The 20,630-nt window shown below is 43.9% G+C and overlaps 1 long non-coding RNA gene across 11 annotated transcripts in view; it reads right to left on the bottom strand.

Annotated features, from left to right (window-relative positions):
• Positions 1–20,630, bottom strand: part of LOC107319941 — a 204,153-nt gene that overhangs the window by 34,516 nt on the left and 149,007 nt on the right. For 7 of the 11 annotated variants that reach the window (XR_004308758.1, XR_004308757.1, XR_004308761.1 and 4 more), the window contains exon 11: positions 192–4,470. This is a non-coding gene — a long non-coding RNA (uncharacterized LOC107319941). The remainder of the gene's footprint in view (positions 1–191; positions 4,471–20,630) is intronic. The other 4 variants (XR_004308752.1, XR_004308754.1, XR_004308753.1 and 1 more) reach the window with 4 other exon arrangements.

Here is a 20,630-nt window from a genome sequence, read left to right as displayed (position 1 = left end):
CCATTTGCAAGCCAGCCCTGAGGGAATAAGCAGCCAAGACGTTTCCAATTCTTCCAATGCTCCCCCTTTCTTTTATTCATTTATTTTCCCATTGTATTTTCTATTAGTTTCCAATTTTGTGAGAAGTTCAGTGAAAGAACAGATTCTATTTGACTGCACAGGCCCAGCAGTACAGCGACATTTATCGTCACCTGTATTTCCCCATCTCCACTGAAGCAGAATTCTCCTGTGCAAGGCAAAGCCATGCAGGTTTACCAGCTTTCACTTTTCTGTGCATTCCGTTAACACGTTACAGTTTCCCGCTCATTAATCCTGCAAAAGAGCATTTACAATGTATTTAAAACACTTTTCCTCTTTTACTTGCTCCCTGTGGTGCCGTCCAGTTCCTGATCTGAAGAGCAATCAATAAATAAGCCCTGCCGTCCGCCGGGGTTCCTGGCTGCCCAATTAGAACAGCAACCCTCCACATGCTGTTTTATTGTACGCGGCAGCAGTCGACTTTGGCACAGCTCTCAGTGCCTAACACTGGTTTTACATGTTTGTATTTGAGCAACAAAGCCTGGGAAGTCAGCGGGGCTGTTCTCTGCCAACTTACATACAAATTCACCGGAGTTTCCGTCGCACAGTGCTTTCGCCAACCGGTTGTGTGGGGGTTGATGGCAGTGTCATCATTTTAATTGCTTGAAACAGCGAATGGGCGGATTTCTGGCTTGTCAAGGACATTGTATGGGGGAAAAAAAGAGACATTATTAATCCCTCCAAAGCCTAGCTGGTGAGCAGGACCTTAAAGCAGCTGAGCAGTGAACAAAGCGTGCTTGTTGAGCAGGCATCATGCCACGGCGAGGGGCAAAAATCAGCCTGCAGAATAAGTAATGTTAAAGTGCTGCTCCGCCTCATGCAATCTTTAGAAAAAGGGGTATATTTTCTTGGGATTCTATAAATTCACTTAGTGAAGTGGCAACACCAGCCTGTGCCAATGCCCAGCCTCAGTGCCTGGCCTGCAAGAGACAAGCAGGGAGGAAGGCTGCTCGGCCAGGCCTGCTTCAGGACCAGGAGGCTGTGGGGAAGCAACGACCCCACAGATGGCCTCTGTCTGCCTCTGCCAGCTACAAGGACTCACACAGTGTGGCGTTCACCCAGCAAATGTTCTGGCAGAGGAAGAAGGAGGAAGCCCTGAGGGACAGCAATGCCCCTGTTGTGTCTAGGTTTGCTCTGCTGTATTTTCACATGAGAGAAGGCTGATCTCCCAGCCAAACGATGATGCCAGGGCATGACATCCCTGCAGACATTGCAGAACTCTCTGCCAGGACCCTTTCACACCATCGTGGGAAGCAACTGGTGCCAACCCACACCCCAGAAAGGCTCCCAGAGGGTGCACTTGTTTAAGCCTGGCAATTCCTACCATGATGGACCATAGCAGACATGCATTCTGGATGCAGAGGATGCATAGCAAAGGTTGGGCATGGAGTATGGGCTACATCACAGCAGAATTTGCAGGGTGTAGCCAGTTTGTGTCTTGCTGTCTCTATTAGCAGTGGGGCAAGGGAGGTTCCCTAGATTAGTAACAAGGTACTGGTCCTACGTGATGTTGTCCCAGCACCACTCCAACCCTGCTGCTGCCAGCAAAAGCTGGAAAGTAAGCAGAGCTTACACTTAAGGCTTGCAGCTCCCCAACATCACTACTATGAGGTCTGGTCAGGTCCAGAACCCCCAGACCCTGTGTCTCAAAATCCCCTCAGTGTTGCTGCAGCATCTAAAAATCTCACAGCAACTGAGCTTGGTGGCAAGGCAAAGGGCTGGCATGGGGCTGGCTGCAATGCTTTGTGCAAGGCATTAATAGTGGTGTGCTGGGAAAGGCTCAGAGTACTGGATTCTTAGCATCTCCCCATTCCACGCTAAGCCAAAGCTCCATGCAACTGAATCTTTACTGAACTGAGCCCTAAATAAATCCATCAGTCATCCTCCAGTGTGCCCCAGCACACTATCCGTCACTGCCTACTGAGCTGCCATTTCCATTTCCCCAGGTCTCTCCCTTATAGGCTCTTATTGACATTTAACAGTGATCGGTGCAGACAGAGCCACTGCAGGTGGGTGCCCCAGGGGAGCCCAGACCCCTGCAGGCAGCACCCCACTGTGCTGCACACCATCAGGAGCCCCCGGCTGCTGGACTGCATGCTGTGCTAATGACCACAACAAATCACTGATGACCCCTGGCTGATTTTCACCAAGCTGCTCTGATACTCCTTGGTGAAACAAGAGGCAGTATTGTCATCTACAGGGAAATAACAGCCATCTCTAGTCTGCAAATGCCAACCAAACCCCTTTTACCCCATCCCCTGCCTGAAGTGCAGCTGTGAAAGGCAAGATTGCTCTGCTGGGATCTATGCTGAACTGAAAAGAACAAGAAAAAGAATGCTGGGACAGAGATATCTCTGTAAAAACCAAGTCACCCTGTAGGACCACTTCATCCACTACCCAAAAGGTGCAGACAACTAATACAGAATATTAAGCCACATGCGTAGAAATGATGGCATTTTCTCACCTATCCTTATAGATGAATTTGAATGCAAGCTATCAGTACGGAGACCTCAAATAGACTCAGAATGAACTCCAGAACTGGCTATCAGTGTTCCCAAGGTGAAAAGGAAAGCACAGCTTTTCATCAGAGAGAGAGGAATACCTGGCCAAACTCCCAGTATTTCACTGGACACAGCAAGGAAGAACCCAGAGAGAGATGTTTCGTGGCCTTTTTTCTAACGAGGTCAAGCATCATGGTATTTTAGCTGGATTAAGGATCTGCAATCACATGCCTGGGCTCTTGTTTTCATCAGCTGCTGTCTGCTCTGCAGGGCTTGAAGCCAAATCGATCATTGCCACATAGGAGCTTCACCTCTTGTGCAATTAGCTCAGAATTTCTGGAACTGCCTGGATGGTCTCATCAGCGGGAGGTCTTTACAGAAAGCATTCACCAGATCTGGGCCCTGACGGCCTTACCGCTTTGGGATACCCAGGGACTTGGTCCTGGCAGCCTCCAGCAAGATTTCAATGCCAGCTGCTGAAAAAACAACATGGAAATCTCCCTCAGAATGAGATGCCAAACTATGAAGGCAGATGGTTCCTCATTTCCCTGACCTCCTGAAGGCTTTCACCTCAGGAGGAGCCCAAGAGAATCACAAGGGAAACACAAAGTCCCAGTATACAAAAGGGAGACAAGATCACAACACTGAGCTTCAGTCCAAGGTGGTAAATGGGGGTGAGAGGCATAATCTAAAGAGGGATTTAAACGAGGTAAACTGCAAACACCCAGGAATAATTTAAGCTCCCATTTGTCTGCTCAGTCTGAGAGGGGAGTAGCAAACTGGAGAAGGGCACAGAGAAAACCACTGATGAGAAGGTAATACTACAGACAAAGCGTGAACCTGCACACCACAGACAGACCTGTGCAGTCCCAAAGGCAGCTCTCATCTTCTTCCCTCAACCCTACTCCCCCTTCAAAAATGCGTATCACAGGTCTATGAAATGCAATGCTCTGTGTAGAGTTTTAAGATTTGAAAACAAAACATCTTTCATGAAGGAATGCTGCTTTAAAGGTAAGAGATGACTCAAAGGATGTCACATACTTACTGCCTGCTGAGGAACTCCAAGGGGAACCCTGACCGAGGAACTCGCTGCATACCGAAGTGTGCTGAGCTGCTCTCATAGCATCGCCTGTGCAAAACATGTTCCACATCACAGGGTAACCTTAAGGGAAATAGCTTTGAACATCTAGAATTAGACATTGCTATTATACATTACAAGAGGAGAGATTCTGGCTTTTAATGTTGCTTCCATCCTGGGACTGGTTTGTACAGGAAGGAATGTCATCTTTGTTTGCATTACTCACTGAGAAGATGTCAGTGCTATCCACTGATAGCACATTTTTTCCTCTCATGCATGTGTGTCAGCCTTCACTGAACACCAGACAAAACTTCAAACATACGGGATACATAGGAAGCATCTGGCCAGCTACTGCCCTGTCAGCTCTCTAGTCTGCAAGATCTTGATCAAGTTCATTTTCATAGGAAAACATTAAAAATCTGAATTTGAGAGCAATATAAAAGTTGTGATTGAAGAGATAAACCGACCCTAGGTATCTATCAGGAAAGTCCCTATCTGTACAGCTTGGTCTCACACAGGATAAGCTCTGCAGCAGCTCTTATTGGAAACAAAAGAAGGCAGAGCTTCACTCTGGGAAATAAATCCATGTTTGTTCCATAAAAGTAGAGCAATGGAACAATTTTTAATAGCATCACAGCTTTAAACATGACCTGCTGACAGACAATGCTGTGGTCACTGACCAGCGTTCTTCTCCATACACACCCATGTAAGCAAGAAGGCTGAAACAAAGGCATCGGCTGCTCCAAAATCAAAGAGAACCCATTCATTTACACATCACACTGGAGCCAAAAATTGTGTCTTCTTTGACAGCATCTGAAAAAAGAAACAAAAAACAAGGAAAAAGCCTTAACAAAAAAACAAACCCAATTTATCAGACTGCCAAGGAATAAACCTTGTCATATATCTTTCATGCACTACATACAGGCTTCTGTAGCCTCTTCCTCCCTTCCTCAGATCTCCAAGCTGTTTGCAAAACATAAATGAATTAAACCCCTCACCTCCCATGAAGGAGGTGATTTGTTTTTATTAATACATAAATGAAAGAGGAAATTAATTAAGGAGCAGAAAGAGCAAGAAGCCCAAGATCACACAGCGAGAGCACTTTAATCACAATATTCTGGCCACTTAAAAGTAGCGCTTACATGTTAATGCCTCCCTGCTCTCCATCAAGTTCTTGCAATGATCCCTGTTTCCCAGCCTCCTCCAGTCCCAGCTAGTTTGTGGCTCAGTTCCCCTTCAGGGACATGGAGTTTTTCCTTCACGTTCACACCATCACACCTCTGCCCCCATGTTTAATTATTATTTATGTTGAATATAAATAGCAAAAGGAGATGATCCTAAGATGAATAATGAAAAAGCAACAAGAGACGAGAAAACTGCTCGCGTCAGCTGGTATCTTACCTGCTTTGTATTAAATACATCTCAGCACTGGGTCTCTGCATACCAGAGGAGGAAGGGTGAGTTTTAGGGCCATTGCACAATATGAACTTCACCAATGTATCACAGTTACCGAATCTCCTATGCCAAATAACTTTGTGCTGATCCACAGTGGAAATTCACAATGTTCAACAGCCCTTGAAATTTCTAATTTGTATGATCCCACAGAGGAGCAGTGCACTGGGTGAATTTCTGTCCTGTGCTGCAAGTTGGACATGGGATCAGGCAGTCTCTGGAGCCTGACTTCACTCCCTGAAATCTGCAGCACTATTTTAATTATTAAGCAAGGCATAGCTATCTGCTTCTCCATTTGCATCTAGCACTTTCAACGACAAGAAAAGACATCATTTTTAAATGCTAACCTAGTAAGTGGTACCAGGAATAGTGAGAGCTATTACACGTGCAAATTTCAGAGCAATTAGTCACGGTGGCAGGAGCACAGACACAAGGTTAGTTCTCAACTCTCTCCTCCCTTCTGCTGCCCCACTACAGCCAGCAGCTTGGCACAGACCCAATTGGTGATGCCAATGTTAATGTGATGGATGAGTTCCCAGCACCCACCATCACATCAGCAAGCACGGCATCTATGGTTGGCATCTCCTGAACTCTGCAAGGCTCTGAACCAGGCCACCAGCACGGACTCAGAACCATTTCTTCTCAGAAAGAGCAGAGAGGCATTGGAACAGGCTGCCCAGGGAAGCGGTGGAGTCACCATCCCTGGATGTCTTAAAGGAAAGGGGAGACATAGTAATTAGGGATATGGTTTAGTAAGTAATATTGATAGCAGGCAGATAGTAGGACTAGATGATCTTAGAGGTATTCCCCAATCTTTACAATTCTATGGTAAGTTTTCTTCCTCTTTTTATCTGCAGCCAGCATGATCTCACTGATGAAAAATACCCCCCTATGGATAAAATACTAAGTGTATGTAGAAAAGGAACACTAACAGCTAAATCCTGTTCAAGTGAAGATTTCTTCCCCTGATAGTGCTATTCCAGATACATCACTGCATATTTGCAGTGGAAGATGAAAATACTTCTGGCATTAAAGATAGTGGCATTCTTAATTTACCTCCTATGTAGGAAGGTGTGTGTGGGAGTAGTGCGAGCAGCATGAGCATCTCTCACGAATGTGTCCTATGTAGTTTAATAAAGAAGAGTACACATTTCCCCTAGGATTATTATTTTTAATAAACCTCAAAATTGTAATAGAAGATTCTTTGCAAGAGATGAGAAAAAAAAATAAACTAAGGGAAAGAAATCTCATTCTGTGTTCCGTTTTGTAGAGTTTTTGAGTAGCATATATATAGAGAGATGAAATTATGAAAAGATGGAATCCAAATTATTCTTTTATAACACTCTTGAGCACTTACTCAAGTCTGCTCTCTTATCTGAATAGCTTCAGATTTTGAATTCTCCCCAGTTTTCAACAAGTCTGTGCCTACAGTCGCACTGTGATGGTGAAAATCTGTGGTCGAGCCTCCAGTATGTGCCTTTACTCCTCAGAAAACACCCACGCCAGACCCCCCAAAGAAGCACATTTTCCCATGGTCAAGGAGTCCATTTGAGGTATAAATTTCCCAAGCCACCTTTGCCAGATGCTATTCCCTGTTCACATTATGCCCTGCCGTTCAGCCACATCAGCTGCCCCACACAGGACAACCACCTTGAGCAGCCTTCCTTGTGGCAAACTGCAGGAAAAAAGCACCAAGGGTACAGATGGTCCCGATACGCACTGGGACACAAGAGCTACAAATGGTCTATTTTTGTGGTTGACAATACGTTAGCAAACCTATTTTTCTTGCTCATAGATGTTCACATAAGGATTAAAGATAGTCTGTTATTGTCAACACAAAATGCAACTCCCTTCCCTAAAACTATCAGGAATGCAGGCAGGCTACAGAGAGTTTGTTTTTCCCTAGTAATGCAATTTTTCATTATTGCCATGGATTAAAATTAAATTGCTAACATAAGGACAAGCAGATGAATCCATGGTTATGATAGCATAGAAAACTGTCAATAGAACGCTTGTATGCTGTATGCGCCTTCAGTATTTAAAGATTTTTATCACTAGAATAATATAAACTGAAACATTGTGAGGCTCTCACACTATTAAATGAAGCAAGGCTGCTTCTGTTGGCTCCCTCCTGCATGCTGACTTCAGACAGGCAGCATATAATGTTTGGAAACAAAGTTTCAAGACCGCTTTCTGGGTTTGCCCGCACAGGGAGCCAGCACAATTATTGTTCAAACAGAGAACAGGGCTGTGTTCTTGTGCCTGCAAACCCAACGGCAATGTTGGCAAAATACTGATAAAAATGCTAGAATTGTTTACCAACTCTAATCAAAATAAGCCCATTCCAAAGCCTGGCTCACAGCATCTTTGCAGCAGGGGTAATGTCATTTTTGGTGACAGGAAAAAGAGAAAAAAAGCAACTCCAGCTTTGATATTTTAGCAATATAATAGCACTTCAGGAGGTCAAAGGAATAGCGTAATTTCCAATTCCACGCAAGAATATAAAGGTAATTGAGAAACAAACCACCGTTTCAGAACGGGACACGTTCATGCATTCTCTCAATACGCTTTGCAAAGATAACCTTTGCTCTGAAAATACCTTTTTCTCTTCCTGTGGCAGCAGAATGCTGAGATTGCAATGAAACTCTGCTGAATTCATCTGAATCCCACTGCCCCACACCTTCCCTTAGGCCATGAGCCAGTGCTGACCACTCTGACTCCATCCTGGAAAAGGTCTTTTACAAACCCCACTTCTGCTTGCATCAGCATCCTCCTCAGTTTTCCTACAGAGCTGGTGAAGAGTCAATTTGCAAAATATGTATTTTCACACTTGCTCTGAAGTAGTTTCACCACTAAGCCCTATATAATACATGGGAACAGTTACTGACAGAAGAAGGTTACAGCAACAACCACTTTGAACCAGCTGATGGAGAAGCTCTTTTGATGGAAATGACACACATGCCGATAATTTCCTTTCTTCTCAGGCACCACTTTTCATGGGATTATTCAATGCACTCCACAGAGATGCACTTTCCTCATGGGACCACTGGCCAGTATGGACACTTGGCAGCCCCTGAGAGAGAACTACCACGAAAGCAGGATTAAAGCCTGTGAAGCTGCATGAAATCAGCCTCTCAAGTCTCTGAACTCAGCACAGAGCCTGTATCGCACGCACTGCAAATGGCCCTGCTAGCCCTTAGGCTCTCTCAAGAGATCAGAAAGGAAAGCAGGGCTTTGTTCTAGCAAAGGCATCAAGGGCTTCAGAAGTCACAATACCAAAGAGCTCTGCAGGCACGGGCCAGAGTGCAGCATTTTGTTATCCAGTTTCACCTTGTTGGAAACATGCTGTTGGCTTCTAAGGAAAAAAGATAGGGATTAGGTTTATTTCTGTAGACTCACTTCTTGATTTTCTTTACTTTTTGGTCAACTGTCGAGGCTCATACTTTTATATATCCTCACCTGAAAAATACTAATCTAAAATCATATGGACAAAAAATAACACTCCTTGTTGGAATCTCAAGGGCACATGAAATGAAGAAATAATTCTGGACAATTTCTGCTCTTTCTGAAATGAAAAAAGTAAGAAGAAGTATCAAAGTGACATCTCCATCAATTTAGAATTAAGGAATCGACTTTTCTTGTCTCGAGTCAGAAAACTGCAAAAAAAAAAACAACATTCTGACAACCTCAGTTTAGAAAACTGCCATAGGGAAAGCTTCACTCCTCAGCTCAGCCTTTTAATGTATAAGAAACAGTATATTATACAAACTAATATACCTGCTGAGTTATGCTCTATTTTACATTATTCATGCCTCACCTTTCCTTTCTCTTCTTCCACTAATTGAGCTCCTGTCTTCGTTATTTGTATGACAGTGTCCCAGGGGATCCTCTTGTTCTCTTCATAAAAATATAACTTAAGTGAGCCCATAAAACAATTACATCTTTGTATTAACATGTATTAATAGATGTGCTGTAACTGCATGGCTGGATCATTTAAATGTATTGGAGAAGATGTGGAGTACGTAAGAAAGCTTATGCAGTGTTTACACAGTCTTCCCACATATTTTGCCAAAACTGCATTGCTCCAAGTCCTGTGATGTACTAAACAAAAACAAATTTGAGCACAAGCAACGGCAAGCCTCTAGAGCATACACACAGTGGGGAAACACAAGTGTTGCTTATCATAAATAATGCGATGGAGATCACATTATTTGTGATTATTAATGTGATGGAGATCATTATAAGAAGCCTCTTTCCAATAGGATTTGGGTGTTCCTGAGAGGAGCTGCCCAACAGGATGCAGTGCTCCCTGCAGGAGGGCTGCAGTGCGGATGCTCTGCAATTGCACTTGACAAACCTCCATCATCTGCCAGAGGCAGCTACGTGGAAGCTCAGCCATATCGTGCAAGTGCTGACAAGTAGAGGAAACAGCGTAGAACTAATTGTGTGAGACAGAATTTACTGGCTCAGGAATTTACATCCTGATTACAATTAACCACATGTTTATCCCAATTTTCATACTACACCTCCATGCTTTATGTTTACAAGGCCTCTGGCTCTCAGCCCCCTGCTCCCACCAACAGGTGGGCTCCTATTATGGAATCATAGAATCACTGAGGTTGGAAAGCACCTCTAAGACCACCAAGTCCAACGTCTCCATGATTCCTGACCACCTCCATGGACAGTAACTTCACCACTTCCTAGGCAGCCAGTTCCAACACCTCCTGCTGCACAGCAAAGCACCACTGGGTGCAAAGGGCTCCTCAGAGGGCTGCTCACTCCCATGTGCCATCAGAAGCTACATAGGTGTCCTGCTCATTCCAGTTCCCTCTGCACACACCTTAATGTGATGTTTTACTAGCAAGTGAAGGCAAAGAGAGCTGGCCCAGCCTGGGCTGTTTCTGAGCCATATATCCCCTAAACATCCTCTGTAGGACACGGTTCTGCAGCACATTCTTTGGGCTGCGCTTACTGTAAATGAGCTCTTTGGTTCCTAAGTAGCTCTTTACATATTTCACACCTGACCTGCACGCGATGCTCTATTATATCTCTCACTGTAAGGGAAGGAATATACATAATATACACGCACGCAAACATACATGCACACTGTCCTGTTTTTTCTAATGTCTGTCAGATCACTACATTATAACAGAGAGGCTATTACAGGCAGGTTTAGTTAGCTGTGCATCATTTCACACCTTCATTACACTCTTTACCAGGAAAATGGATTGCTTTTGAGCCTCTCTCCATTCTCATTAAACTTCCACTCTTGTGAGGTGTCAGAATTGTAAAATGCCTAATATGGCCAGCTAATTATAACACTGCTCCCTGCTTTAGCCTCTTCAATTACATGTATTTCCACTGGCTGAAGCAGCCAAGCTCTCACTTTGGGTTACTCAGACCAAAACTAACAAGGAGACTGGGGGTGTGCAGCGGACAGAAGACGACATGCCCATACAGGACCTAGGAGAAAATGAGAAAGATCCCAGCTGCAGGACACAGCATTTCTCAGGACATGCAACAGGCAGACCGTGCTTAGACAAGGCTGGAAGATGGAGGTGCCCTATTGGTTTCAACATCCTTAGGTAATGCTCATAGCTGGAAGTTGGGCACTACAAACCTCATGAAGGAAGCCCTCCTTCAAGCTGCTCCAAGTAATAGCAGTACTTATCAGAACAAGAACCAGAAGAAATTAGCCTAAAATCATATAAATGATACATAATTTCTGTTTTGAAACACAAGTTGTCTGATAGCTATGAGTTAATTCTCTCCTTGAGCATCACTGCATTCTTGCACGTATGGTAAGACCTGTGCAAACATCTGCTTGTAGCAGCTCCTGAGGATTAAACACTGGAAGCCTCCTAGTTTGACTAGGCCATTTCTCTCACCTTCTGTAGCCATAGAAAGCAAAGAAGAGACCAATCAGAAGTCTACAACCCACAGAGAACAAACTGCACCCATGTCCTTCAAACAGTACAGTACTACACAGCCAACATGAAGCTTACTAGCACAGATATTTTGGCAATGGAGAAGCCTGATGGTTCTTTGTCTATAACTGGTTGAAGAAGAGCTCTGACCACCCAGTCTGATTCCCAGGACTGAGCCATTCCACCAGGTCCCAATCTGCACAATGGAGCCTTGATTTAAAGCTTCTCAAAGCAGCAAATCCACTGGGACTCAAAGACTTTCTAAGGGTAAACCACCCTCCTTCTTCACATCTCCCCACACAGAGGACATTACTCTTTTGGCTCTTCTCTCTCATTACAAAAACAAAGCAACTGAGGATTTTCCAAGTACTACCTTGCTGTACAAATATTTCATTTTTAGCAGAAAACATTATTTCAGTGTATTTATGAAGAAAGCATTCCTGCTGTAACAGAACACCATGTTCTGGCAGAGACGTCCCAAGCACAACTGAGAAAGCCATCTCCCTGATGAGGGATCAGAAGATCAAAGTTGTGTTTTATTAGTTATATAAAAAGTATCTTTAGCTCTCTGTTGAAAGGAAAAATTTGCATTTAAATAGAAAGATTAATAACTGTAATACACAGAGCCTACACTGAATATTTTTTTGTAACATAAAATAATTCATATTGTTTTATATAAACTGTGCACCTTAAGTCAAGCCACAAAAAAATGATCATCGTAATATTTTATGGAACAATTTTAATATAATACAGTTTTGTTACATTATTATTCTCCATTGTAAATAATGCATGTCTGGAGGTTTGGGAAAGGCTGGGTTTTAAACACTTATCTCTGAAAATTCAATAGGGCGTGTGCTTTTTGGTGTGTTTACACCATGCATGAGTTTTACTTATTAAAATTAAAAAAACAAAACAAACAACAAATCTATTGAGCGGATTGGAACCAACCTCCCTCCTGCCACAAAGGGCAAACCCAGAGTGATGCCAATGGAGAGATCAGTGATTTTTGTTTGTAGAAAGGGATCTTTTCTTCTAGAATATGCAGATCTGAATGCAGACAAGTATTCCAAAATGCTACTGAACAGTCGTGTTGTCCAAGTTGGACGTACACACACATATATATACAGACACAAATTGTGACATTCTTATAGCATTTGGGGGGCACCATTTGAAATCTAATTTTAAAGTAAAATAACTTATAACTGTAACTTTTAAAAACAGACCCCATATCACAGGAAAAGAGCCACCCTTTTCCAGTTTGTTTTAACCAAGCTCATTAAAAGAAGATAAGAAGGTATTAGATACTGAAGTTTCAGACCATATTTCAAAATAATAATAATAATCCTTTAGGATCAACCTGAATCATTTCCCTTCTGTGTGTGTGAGACTTGTGTTAGTGGTGGGTTATGTAGGGGTTGTATCCCCATGCCCCTGTGGGATACTCTCCCATAGCTGCCCCAGGAGAGCTGCAGTACTTGTAGTATCTTCCTGCAATACCCTTGCTTTCCTCTTCTGCATTAGCAGGAAGCACAGGAGTTGGTTGTCCCACCTCGCAGTATTCAGTTTATTGCTTCTTCATGATAAAGAAGCACTCACTAAAATATTTCTCTGGGGAAGGAGAGAAGGATCAAGAGGGAGTTGCCTGGTGTTCCCCGAGCATCACACAGATAAAAAAAGAAGAAAGCACAACCCCTTACACTTCTCAGAGCCACCAGCACCACTAATTGCCATCCCAAAATTCAGCTCAGGCTGCTCGTTTAATCTCCATCCTTCTTGCTGCCTCCCATTTCATCCTGCAAGCACCAAGAAACAGGCACAGATGAAATCACACCACAGTTCAGAAGAGCCTCTGCTGGTATTCAGCAGTGAACAGTGTTCCTTGACACAAGGACAATCAGGAGAAGATGGCAGATGCTCAAAAACCTGGCGTGTGTCCATTAGGGAGCACGGTTCCCTCTTTCAGCTGTTATACATCAGGATTGCGGAGGTTGCAGCTTCACTGTGGCTGTGATATGTGCTGCTTTCCAGCAGCAGCACTGGGCCACAAGGTTCGACACCAGTGCAGAGGCTGAGATGTGTTCATTACCTCCTTAGCCAGTTACCCAGAGGCATCACCAGCAGTGATCCACTACAAGGCTGGAAGCACCCAGGGAATCCCTCCCCAGTCCCACTGTGCTTGACCTGCCTTAGCAGATACGTGCAAGACAGATGACAGGTGGGCAGGAGTTAAGTAGCTGTCCTGATGTGCAGACAGCTGGAATCACTGCACTCACTGCCTGCTGCAGGACCTGATGGCTTTTAGCTAGCACAAGTCACAACACATACTCCTTTTTTCCTGAAACAAAAAGACAAACCTCAAAAACTAACAAGCCAACCAGTCACCGCGGTATTGAAGTACAAGTTAATGTTACAAACTGCCCACCATTAAAAAGTATTTGGAGCATCTCCATCATGCCTAGCAACCATGGAGGCAGTGCTGGAGCTGAACTAAAAAACAACTCACCCCCACACAAAGGGGGCTTCCACATCGACCCCTTCATGAGCAAGAGCAATAATCAAGGAGAAACAGAAACCCATCACACTTGAGCCCTTTAGGTTTTATGAAACACAAGACTGCACCATCCCCACCACTCAGATTCAGAAAGGAGGGGATGACAGGCTGGATTACACCACTTCCAAAGGATGGGTCTGAAAACGGGAGGACTCCTCTGCTTTCTATGGCCACCTCTCTGCAAGGTCAGAAGAGCAATCCCTGCCTTTGGGAACCAACACACTTTCCAGTAGTTCTGCAGAAATCTGTGCTCTCATCGCTTTTATTTTACTATATTCAGGGGGCAAAGCTTGATCAAATATTTTCTATTTAAAACTGCAACAAATGCAAATAAGTTTTGCAAAGAGTAATTTTCTTGCACACAATGTCAGTTAGCATTACAATATGTTGACATATACTTCTTAGCTGCTCAGTGTAACTTCTTGAGCTTCTGAATGCAAATACCTCACGTCAAGGAGAAGGGTAAGACCACGTGATTTTTTATCTCAGTTACACATTCACATATCACACATCCAACGTTAACAAGTGACTCTCTTGTGTAAAGCAGTTTTCTACTTCCTGTGCATTCAAAATAGCAGCTACAAAAATTCTTGTCTATTATCCAGTAAGATAGTTTGCTGCCCTTATTTCTGTGGCCACGTGTATTGTACAAGCAGAGGACAGAGTCTTTTATGCTATCATTCTGCTGTCTGAAAATCTTATTCTACGATCTCTGCTTTTTCATTGCCTTTTTCAGATGTTTAATGAAGCGACGCATGGATATGAGATGCCCCTGTTATTTCTTCTGCCCAGTCTCTATCGTTTGCAATCTCAGAGCTATTGAATAAATGGAAATCAAGTCACCAGCCCTGTTTTGCACTTCCTCAGCAAAGCTCCCACTGGAGTTGATGAGAAATGTGCATAAGGTACACACAAAAGGCTCAACTCTCCTTTTTCCCACATTGTCTGCATGAAAGAATGAAAAAGGAATGTTTTCACTGTTCATCTACTTTTTAACCAAATATTGCCATCAATATTGACAACACTTTCTAAATGAACCATTACGTTCACACTTCGTCATGGCTGCTCTTTCACACAGTTTCCCTCTCCTCTGGGGCCAGGGCAAGTTTAGGTTGGATATTAGGAAGAACTTCTTTACAGAAAGGGTAGTTAGGTACTGGAATAGGGTCCCCAGAGAGGTGGTTGAATCGCCATCCCTGGTTGTGTTTAAGAGCCATTTGGATGTGGTACTCAGGGATATGATTTAGTGTAGGGTTTTTAGAGTTAGGGTACTGGTTAGGCTGCGGTTGGACTTGATGATCTTCAAGGTCTTTTCCAACCTGGGTAATTTTATGATTCTCACAGCAGAAGCCCACATCATCAATATGGATGAGAGGGAATGGCCTTAATTTTTGCCATGGAAAGTTCAGTTTGGATATTAGGAAAACTTTCCTCTCCAAAAGAGTTGTCAGGCATTGGAACAGGCTGCCCAAGGAAGCAGCAGTATCACATCAAGAAATGTGGAGGTGTGGTACAAATATGGATTAGTGGGCAATATTAGCAGTAAGCGGACAGTTGGACTAGATGATGTCAGTGGTCTTATGCAACCTTAATGATTCTGTGATCCTATGGTATGCCACACAGTCCTGCACAGAGGTGTGGATTCACCCAAGCAAGCTGTGCAGAGCTCTGATTTCTTACCACCTCCACCTAAGAGCAGCACCACTGACCTTTTCTTTCCACACGGCCATTTCAGCTGTCAGCAATGATTGGGCTTCAGTGCTGAAGGTCGGTCACGTCAACCTTGTCCACTTTCTAGTTGTGTACAAGTTCACACACGTCCTTCCTCTCAATAGGATCACACTCAGCCCACTGGTTTTCAGGAGCATACATTAGAGGGAATTTTAATGAGCTGAACTCATGCTGAACTTCCTTCTTTAGCTGCTATTTCAGTGATTTGTTGACTCTCTAAGGCTCATTCAGGACTTCTTTTCAGCCTTGACACTGTAGATAGGCACAGATTTTACGTGCCAACTCTTCTGTATTTTTGGCACTCTTCTCATCGCATAGCAGGTCAGCGAAAAACAAGTTCAAGCAACAGAGGATGCTTCTTGCATGTATCTGTGCTGCCTCAAAGTAGTCTAAACTAATCCCTCCCTCTCTCCCCTATTAGCAGCGATGCTAAGCTGGAAGCAATGGCTGAGGATGCTTTAACAGCCACACAGAATCTTAATAAGATCTGCTTACAGTGATATTGTGCATTTCAGGCTGGCTGGCTCAGTTTCCTTAGCCACAGCCTCACAAAGAAGCTGAATGCACTGGTTTATTTGTAGGTTTTTAAATTGTTTTAGCATTGTCTCTGATTTTTGTATCAGCCATCTGCAAAGTGTGGCAGGATGTGTGTAATCTTCTATGGCACACGTTGTAATTTCTCCATTATTATCTGATGGGAGAGAAAACCAAAGTTAAGGGAGATTAAGGTCAGCACACTCTCCACATCCAATCGCTGTATAATCCACTGCGCTATCGCTGGGGAAGATTATCAGCTTTGATAGGACCCATTCTTTGAGTCATTCAGCTCTGCTGAGGCCCACTTCTCTCACAGAAAGCTGTTTCTGCTCTACCTGAACAGAGAGAAATCACACAAATTTTCTGCTGCATCTCATCACAGCACCCTGGAACGAAGCAGAGGGAGAAAAGTTCTCCTGGTCAGGAGGGCAGGATCAGGATCATTCCCTCCAGAGGCAGAAGCTACTTCTTGCAAAGGCTGCCAGGTGTGAATCTGTGCTGTTAAATGGTCCAAAGAATTACTGTAGACACAAAGTAGAGTGTGCCTGGGATAGGGCTGACTCGGTTCCCTGCTGTCCTCTCCCTGCAGAGATGTGCAACTTCCCACAAAATGCTCTGAAACCAAAATAACTAATGAATAATTTCCTACTGCATCACCTCTCTCTAGCAAGAACAGACGCACTTCATCACCTCCCAAAGTACGGTAAGGCTGGGCCACACACTGCTTGTAAGCATCACCACATATAAGTGGTTAATAGCCCCATGCCTCTGTGAATGGAGCAGAGGCAGCACCGAGTTGACACTGGGCTCTGTCACACTTTGCACAGGATAAATGCACTCAGGGAGGCAGTGAAGACAACAGTACTCTCCCACAACTGCAGTCACTGTGAAATATCTGCAAAACCCATTAGGACAGCCACACTGCAAGAGCAACCAGAACATCCCAGATCTCAGGATAACTTCCCCTCTGCTTGCAATTAATGTATGAAGGTAGAAGTGTTTTCAAATTACTTTAATTCACGGTTTCTTATCCATTCCCAACAAGTTAATGACTGTTGCTCCTTCAGAATCTGTCTCTTAGCAACACAGGCTCATCATCTGAAGAACCGCATCCCACCCAGTGCCACACTGGAAGTTCCTATTGCAAAGGCAAGATGGAAGAGCTGAGGCTGACCCCAGACAGGCAGCATTCAGCTCCAGGAAACTGCTGTCAATTATCACATTGTATGCATGTGAATGGGGGATCTTCCGCTCAGGGCCAGAAGGGGATGGAGAAATGGGCATCCTCTCTTTCCCACAGGAAGATCAAGTGTGGGCACCAAGAGCTAAGGCTTCAAAGCACACCACGGCTGCATGATCTGCTCTTCCCAATTCCTGCAGCTCCAACACAAGCAATGGCTGCATCTCAAGCACTAGTAAAGTGCTAGAGAAAAGCTCACTATTTGGTTATATTGGCCAAAGTAGGTCTTCATTTTGTTCATGAGGTGTTCGACCATTTGCAAGTTACCTTGTCACACCCGCCCCCTTAGAACCCCATTTTCCACAGATGCTTTCAGTAGATTTCCAACTCTTTCTGGTTTCAAGTGACACAAGACTGAAGTCCTCACTTATCTGCCCCTCAGTCTCTGCCTCAGTGTACAGTTCACTAGAGGCAGGAGGGGGAACCCCAAATCTAACAGACCTGTAGTTGCAATCTGTTGATTGCAAACAAGCAATCAAAGCTAATCATACAATAATTAAGGATGAAAAAGACCACTTAGATCATCCAGCCCAATCATCAGTCCATCACCACCATGTCCACTGTACCATGCCATCAAAAGTACATGGTATCAACAAGCTATCATCAAAGAGTGTGGGGACCAATAAAGGATCCCACTGAGGAGAAAACATTAAGCAAACAATCCAACACACCAGCATATTTCACTATTAAAAATAAAACCATTTCACTTTAACATCTTCCACACGAAACTCGCAGCTTTTTCTCATCAGAATAGTTTTTGTGCACAGATCAGTCTTAAAAAGAAGAAAGTAACAGGTTTCCATTTTAACAGGGTCACATCACCTAGGAAAGAAGCCATGAGACCTTTCTGGTTCATTCTGGAGTGATTCAGAAATTGCCACGGGATTCCCTTTGTTAGTAGGAGAGATGGGACCCACCTTATGAAAAGGGCCACAGAACAGACAGCAATGTACTGAGGGGGTTTTCTGGGGCCATAAACAAAAGTCCACAACAAGTGGGAGAATTGGGAAAAGAGGGAGCAGGGCAAGGGGAGGCCCTGAGGAGGAACTGCCACAAACGCAAGCTTCTGAGTTATACTAAAATCAATTAAAACCACACATAACATTTTGCTGTGTTGTTTTAATGGGCAATAAATGACTACAGCTGCTGTGGGGAAAGCAAATGAGAGAGATGGGAGGGGAGCCTGGCAGCAAAACAGTGTAAAGAGGCTTTCCCCAGTTACAAAATAAGTCTGGAGAAAGGATCTCACCAGTGGGAAAGCTCTGCTCTTTGCTTTAAGGTGTCCCGAGGATAAGTGACCTTCACTAATCCCACAGCACATCCCCATTCACAAAGCTGAGAAGAAGCAGTCAAGGCCACAAGGTGCCCAGACACAAAGGAACATGAGAGGGGTGAACACCAGCATGGTCCCCAGCACAGGTTTTCCCCATAGCATACCCCAACAGAGAGGAACTGACCTGGACCCAAGTGAGCAGCATGTTTGCTCTGGGATTGGAACTCTTCCTGGTGCCCAGTCACCTTCCAGAGCCAGGGTAAACTCTTCGTTCTGATATGCTTTTAATTTTTTTGCTTAGGGCTTCAGTATTGCTGTATCATATATAACCATATTTTCATGCTTGGGTAGCAGCAGTAATAGATCAGCAAGATTTCTTGCACCTATCTCAGGAGGAAAAGTTTTATTAAATCATTAAATAAAATCACCATGTAGTCTGCCTTTATGAAATTAAAAATAAATAAATAAATAGAAGTCAGCTGTAGAATTGACACACAAGTGGAAAAGTGGTGTAAGCCTGCACAGCATCTGAGTTAGGGGCTGTGCATCAAGGAGGGAATGGAGTGTGTGAAATTAAGGAAAAAAAAAAAAAAGGGAAAAAAAGATCCTATTGAATTAGAGGCTTTTCTCACCTCTAACAAGGCTCTAGAAACAGCACTAATCAATCCAAATGACACTTTCTTGTGGAGATCTATTATATTCCTCAAAGATCATATGGCTTTATATGTTATAATTTGGTTCTGAATTATGGCCTACATCAATTATAATTGAGCACTGCTTCCCACTGTACAATCAGACTGTGATGAGAACAGAAAGGCAGTGGACATTAGAGGATTACTATCAGAACCACCTAATTTAATTAAGAAAGAGATTTATTAAAATGGTAACATTAACAGGTGTTTTATGAGACTAATAATTAATAAGGTTTCTGTAGAACATTTGTAAGAGAAATAGACAATATGCAGTGCCAGCAGAACCTCCCTGTAATGGGATAACAATAAAGCATTAAGAACTGTATATCAGATATTATGATAATAATCTGATACTGTAAATTACGGTTTGAAGAGGATTAAATGCCATTAGTGCAAATTAGTATTTATTTAAGTTGTGGTGGGCCTTTATACAGCACCCGGAGGGAAGGTGGGCTCCCAGCAAGAGGAGTAGGAAACCTCCCTGGTTGCAGCAAAGCTACAGCTCCAAGATCCTTCACTGGGAACCCAACGACTTGTTTTTGCCCAAGCTGCCTTTTAGGGGAAGGAGGAAGCTGCAATCCTTGACACAGTGATGGAAGAGGTTATTAGCAGTGGGAATTTTTTTTTTTTCAAGGCCAGGACTTTAATGAGCTCCTAAATAATGACTTTATCTTAGAGGCCCACTCAATATTCATTCAGTATCAATAGAACCAACACAAGTCCAGAGCTGCAGCTTGGAAGCAGCTCCCAGCTGTGGGAAGTTGTGGGCTGAGGGCTGAGCCACCTTTTGTCATTTGGAGTCAGCATCTCTCCATTTACAGTGAGCACAGAGTGCACACAGCCAATGAATGGTCACTTGGTGTCAACGTGGGCTGCCTCCATATCTGCCATAAAATGGCGCTGAGCTGTTTGGGGCCACGTGCACATTAATCCAAGTTTAGTTTCTGTGGGTGTTTTGGGCACATCACAGCCTGGGTAATTTTGATCAAACTTGCCCTGGGTTTTGTTTTCAAAGTTTTGGACATAAACACCACAGATTTATGCTTCCTCCAACATGAAATACCATCTGCCAGACCTCGCAGCAGGCTGCTCCCATTACGAGCTCCCAGGGCAGACACAGACCCTAGGCCATGGCTTCTTTATGGTTTGGGGATGTGTATGGGAGCAGATTAACTTGTCTTGACAGAGAAACCAGTTAGCATCCAGTAGCCTCTGGAGCTCCAATACATCTTCTTACCAGTTTTATTTCATTTTTAGACACCTCCTTCATCTGTGCTTCCCCCAGCCCGAAGCCTCACGGGCAGCAGAGGCTGAGCAATGCCTCCCATCAGCACAGCACTGCAGGCTCCGGAGGTTTCACAACACATAACACAATTGCAACCCACTCCACACAGGCAGGCTGGGATTTCCAGGCCCTTCAGGGAGCTCAACACTCAGCTCCCATTTCACTGACAGGCTCTGTGCTTCCAAACCTCATGAGATCCTCAGCAAGCAGCACAATTATTAATTACCAAACTCCTTGCAACTTGCAGGACTGTCCTTTTTCATGTGATTTGCACTGTGTATTGCA

This window comes from Coturnix japonica, chromosome 12 (assembly GCF_001577835.2).
Source record: "Coturnix japonica isolate 7356 chromosome 12, Coturnix japonica 2.1, whole genome shotgun sequence".
Lineage (NCBI taxonomy): Eukaryota > Metazoa > Chordata > Aves > Galliformes > Phasianidae > Coturnix > Coturnix japonica.
Note: the sequence above shows the minus strand (reverse complement) of the source record. Positions and strands in the feature narration are given on the sequence as shown.